This window comes from Phodopus roborovskii, unplaced genomic scaffold (genome assembly GCF_943737965.1).
Source record: "Phodopus roborovskii unplaced genomic scaffold, PHOROB, whole genome shotgun sequence".
In the NCBI taxonomy this organism is placed as follows: domain Eukaryota; kingdom Metazoa; phylum Chordata; class Mammalia; order Rodentia; family Cricetidae; genus Phodopus; species Phodopus roborovskii.
The window spans coordinates 10,274,699-10,280,335 of NW_026126563.1; the positions used below are offsets into that span (position 1 = coordinate 10,274,699).

General features: G+C 48.6%; 1 pseudogene; it reads right to left on the reverse strand.

Annotated features, from left to right (window-relative positions):
• Positions 1–558: 558 nt before the first annotated feature.
• LOC127234955 (cytosolic 5'-nucleotidase 3A-like) lies at positions 559–5,220 on the reverse strand (annotated as a pseudogene).
• Positions 5,221–5,637: the final 417 nt, after the last annotated feature.

The window sequence follows — 5,637 nt, forward strand, 5'->3', positions numbered from 1 at the left end:
TTATCATTTTTCCACCTTATTTTTTTTTTCAATTTCAGGTTGCCTAACAGTGTGTCCTAGAGGGTATTTGTAATGTTAGTGATGGACACCAACAGTTTTTCAGATACAAAGTGCCAGACTTAGCGGGCAAGTATCTTCTCCAAACAAAATAACCAAGTAAAACACAGTTTCAGGAGATGGTATCATCAAACTCCACCCCAATTAAAAAGCCGGCTGTTGTTAAAACCAGAAACAGCATCCACCATCCACCGGGAGATCTGCTTTTGCATGGACCGCCACACATTCCCCAGAATCTGCAGAACACCAGACTAAGAATTCACTGCGGAAAAGCAGTTGCTTTCCTAATTTTTGGCTTTAAGATTTTTTTTTCAATTGCTTAGAAGTACAAAGAAGGGACTTGCACTTTAAAGGTTCAACATACCTGAATCTCCCTCAGTTACCGGGAAGGGGAAACGCCAAGAGCAAGAATGTGTTAGAAATAAGGGTCTTTCCACAAAATGGGCAGGGCTTGCTTCACAGTTGCCCCCAACAGAGAGACATCTTCTTGCAAATGGCTGACTATAATGACTTTTGTAAAATAGAGTTGGTGGCCTCCAATAAGTCTTCTTTTACTAACACAATATCGTACGAGTCCATGTGTATGTTAAGAGCTCATCTACTGTGTCATTCAGATACCCAATCTTCAGGATGTGTTTGACGACGGCTACACCACCGAATCTTAAGTGTTCTTGGGACTCTCTCAGAACAACATTGTTGTATCTTTCGGTTGGCTGAAGTAGTCTGTATTCTCGGAGGCACCATCACTATTGGATGAAGACATGAATTAGCTCTCCTTTAAGTCCTTTCGGTACTCCGTTTCTATCTGAACCCAGGAAGTTGGATACTACTTGGTCGTCTGAGTTTGATGGATGACTTCTCCCAGCACGTCACCGACACCAGCCAAAAAAATGTCAACATGGGGATCCAGTGCTACTGGAGTTCACCCCCAAAATTCTCATATTCTCCCTTGAGCGTAACATCAGAGTCCCCCACAGTCTCTTTAAGTTTGGCCTCTGGCGTGGCTTGTCAACAGGCTAATGGTGTGATTTAATACATACATAACGGAACTTTTATGCCACAGTGAAAGCAGGGTCAATTTCAATAGCATACTACTGCTCCTCCTCCGTCTCTTCCTCCTCCTTCCGTGGGTACTCGGGATTCAAACCCTGGTCCTCTTGCTTCCACAGCAAACTTTCTTGCCCACTAAGCCAGTTCCCCAGGCCCAACCTTATTTTTTTTTTTTTCACTTTTTCTTTTGAAATGATTCCAAGCATGTGACAAAGTTGCAGAGTGAATACAACGAACTTCCATGGTGTCTTCCCAGCACTGAGCAACAGCTCGCACTGAGGTCTGTGTACTTGGCCACCCTGACTCTCGGATCATCCTCTGTCTTGCTTATCCCTACATAGATTCCCATGGCCTTGAACCCCCTTTGTGGCTCACAAGCCCACCTTGCTCCAGGCACAGTCCTAGGCTGTCTGCCTGGTCCACCACGTTTCCCTTTCTTCTTGTCTTAGCTGCATGTCATCACTCCCGAGCTCTTCCTACCTCAGCCTCTTAGCCCAGAGAAGATGCTTGTTCTCGTGTCCATTCTGCTGTCTTCCCAGCCGTTCTCAGAGGCTCACGGCATCGCCTTCACGTGTGTGATCTGCTTGTCTAGATTGCAACAGCGCCTGCTTAACAAATATCCACTGACTGGTTAACTTCCTGTGACACGTCACAGAGTCCTTCATAAACATCTGCTCACTTTCCGCATGTGAATCTTTCCTTAAAGAAAAGAAACATTCTTTCATTTCTTCACATAGAAATGGGCACACAATAGACCAAGTCCCACTACTGGGGATTTTCTTCCCAAGTGTGGGGCCCTCTGTGTGGAGGGCGGAGCCTTCCCTACCACCAACCCTGGAATGGCTCTGAAATGAGTAAGCACCCTGATGGAAGCTCAGGCTCTTAGGAATTGCTTATTTCTCCAGTACCAGGCTCCTCCAGATTCTTCTGTTCACTCGGTCAGGTTGTGGGGTCATACACAGAGAGCATTTCCCCAGCTGATGGATGATGAAAATGGAGGGAAGACGGGTCAAGTGGCTTACCCAAGGCCACACAGGTATTAAAAGGCAGGACAGCCCTCTGATCTCCAGCCCAGTGCCTTTTCCTGCAGACCACAGAGAGCAACCCCATGCTCCTCCCCTCAGGGACTGAGGAGCCCAAACCCGACATTATGGGCACAAGGCTTTTAGCAGATGATCCAGGGCAGGAAGCCGTGTGGTTACACGAGCTCTGGGTATGTGTGGGTCTAATTGCTTCACATTTCCTTCCCTTTCATTCAAAGAGTCATTCATAGAGTCGCGGAGACCGACACTCATTCATGGTACATCCATTGAGCGCCTACCACATGCATCCTTGGCTTTCTGCTTGGGGTGGTAGAAGAAGCTGGGGCAGGAGATAGGGACCTCTCTGGAGAGGGTCCTATTCTCACAGGCCAGAGAATACCAGCACAGAGACAGTGATGAGGATGTGGGTATTTGGACAGCTAGGGCATTCACTTCCCTGAGATTAAACTGACAAGTTCAGCTTAGCCAGATGCTCAACATGCCTTTGCCAGATGCTCAAATTGGAACTGGCTCCTGGATACCTGTGTCCTGGTCCTTCCTGTTCTTTATCCTCCCTGCGGAGACACTCCCTCTCCCAGGGTGGGTAGTAATGTCTATGCTGAGCTGCCTTGCTACAGGCCCTAACCAAGGGGGCCCGACCAACCTGCAGGGTGGGTTAGGACAGAGAACTGCTGAGCGGAATCGGGGCAATCAAGGCGCATCCCCAGCGTTTAATAGCTGTGTGGGAGACAGACGTTTCTCCCTTTAGGAGGCAGAGCTGTGCCTTCTGAGGCAGGGGAAACATCAGCTGCCACTTGCGTACAAACGCGCTGATGACATCAACAGGAAGAGCCAGGGAATGGAGAGAGCCACAGGGGTGACTGGAGCCCTACACTCACTATCCCCGAGGGTTTATCTTTATCCAGGCAACCACACAGAGCTCATGCTCTTGGTGAGTGGCCCCTCGATGACAAACCAGCTCTTGTTTACTTAGCCGTGAAGAACTCAGGGCATTCATGGAGGTCTTCAACAGGTAAGGCTGTCCTTTGTACAGGGCCTCATTAATCTGAAGGAAATGAGTGTCTTCCAGTACCACTCCACCCAAATGAAGATGTTGACAGGGCTGTAGGATTGTGCGTATGTATAATCTGTGTATGTATGGCTATGGCGGGTATGTACAATCTGTTGACTATACTGTGTGACTCTCACGGACATTCAGGAATTCCTACGTAATTGCTGAGATGTAAAGACAACATGATTCCATCCTCTTTCAACCCCTCTCTCTTCTACCTCCCATTTACCTTTCTTAATGACAGCGCTAAGTGTCATTAAGTGCCTTGAGTGTTGTGTGTCCCCAGCACAGAGTATGAGAGACCCTGACTGGCCTGAGGGTCGTATGGGGCAGTGATGAGGGGTCACAAGAAGAGGAACAAGTGTCCCTTTATCCAACAGGTTCTCCTTATAACCCCTTTCTCTAGGCTCTTGCTGTTTTCTCACACCTTTGACAGACTAGAAATGGCCGGGTGATAGGGAGCGCAAACGCCACTGTCTGTGTCATGAGAGCAATTGGGTTCTCCCAAGGGACCTCCCAACCCAGCTCTCTGACAAGAGAGTGGTGGTCCAGTGTCTCCCAGGGCTCCAGCGTTAGCCTCTGGGCCTTCTTCCCAGACGCCCAGAGCTAGGACCTCATAGTTGGAGTCTAAATATATTGTCATCTGGTGGAGTCATTTTCTGTCTCTACCCCCCCCCCTTCTTATAAAGTTGCTTTTATGAAGTTTCCCAACAAAGCTGTCCCCAAACACTTTCCTAGCCTGTTCTCTACGACCCTGTGGCTCTCTACATCCACTCATGAAATACAGGGGCACGACCCTTGAGGAGCCCCGTATTTTATTGAGGAAGTAAAAATAATGCGAATGCAGCAGAGAGAGACCCAGTTAAGGCAGCACCACCCCAAGGGAGTCGGTGCACAGGAGATTGAGACCAGTGTCTTGCCGCTTTGCCGGCAAGAGCTCTGTGAGCTGAGCAGTTCATTCACCATCTCTGTGCCCAGTGTCTTCTCCACAATGCAGAGAGAACAGTACCAGCGTTTCTGGGATGCAGTGAAGTGGGGATGGGGCAGGCGCGGTCAAGACGATGGCCAAGAGCAGTGGAGACCAAATGCTCCTGGAGTCATTGTCTCTTGATTCTATGCAGCCAGAACATGTCATGACGCTTCTTTCAGAAGGCTTGACTAGGGTCCCTGCATGATTTTGACAGTGTGTCATGCACCTCCCAGGGACACCTGGGGACTGGAAACATCTTTCCCTGCAAAGGAACCTATCTGCATCAGTGGTCCCATTGATAAAAAAAAAAAAAAAAAAAAAAAAAAAAAAAAAAACAAGCCAAGGGATAGAAGCAGCAAAGCAGCAGGGCATTCCAGTGGGATGGATCAGTGGCCAGAGTGTATGTGACCATGAACGGTTTGCCCTGGCTCCATTCCCAGAACTGGAGGAGCTGAGGCGGGGAGGGTACTTTTTGTCAGTGGCTGCAGTGGCTGCAGTGGCTAGAGTGCAGCAGGCAAAGGCTAAGGCACTCGTGTGCTGGCAGACCTCTGTGCAGGAGCCTGGGCTTAGGTAGCGAAAGGAGTCATGGCCCACCACAGCCATTCCTTGTCATGAACCTGAGTCCATAAAAGACATCACCTCACCCAGAGTGCATGAAGCAGTTGAGGCAGAGTCAGCCAGAATTGCAGTCTTGTATATGAGTGGCATCTAGCCTCTTTCACCCTCTCAGATTAAAAAGAAAACAAACAAACAAAAAACCCTGCTTGGGGCAGCACTGTAAGCAGAGTGACCAACTGTGCAAGCATCCGGAGCTCGTGCTCCGAGGAGAGCATCATCCCCACACCTGTGTGTTTTCCGAGGCCCGGATGCTCCCAAGGCGCAGCCCGCGGAAAGCTCCCGCAGCATCTGCCAAGACTACACCCGACATAATAATTTCTTTGACCTCCACCACACGAGTTTCTGAAAAGAACAAAACAGCATCATTCCCTGGCATTTACAGTTTAAACCTTTCCTATTCAAGTTTCTAACAAAAAAAGCCACCAACCCATTCCGGCCGTGATTAAAATTCATAGGCTCGCTGCAGACAACAGATGCAGAAGCAATTTTAGGCCAGTCATATCCCGGGTCTGCAAAATTAATTTGACAGGTTTGCATTAAAGCACTGATCAATATCCACTTTAGAGCGGCAGAGGCTAACTGAGAAAAAATAAGTGACCGGAGTGTTACCAGACGAGAAAAAATGAATCTCTGAGACTTTTTTCCCTCGAAGCTTGCACCTACATCAGAAGTCCTGACCTCAATCCATTGATCGGCTGCAGTTAGCATGACAAAAGACCCAGCAGATAGACCAGCTTGGCCTACCAGGAACAATCACCCGGATACACTAAATGTTTGAGGAGTGACTAGACTGCAGAATTAGTCTTGGTGGCTTGGAGGACCAACACCAGCCCAGCTTTCCTGCACCC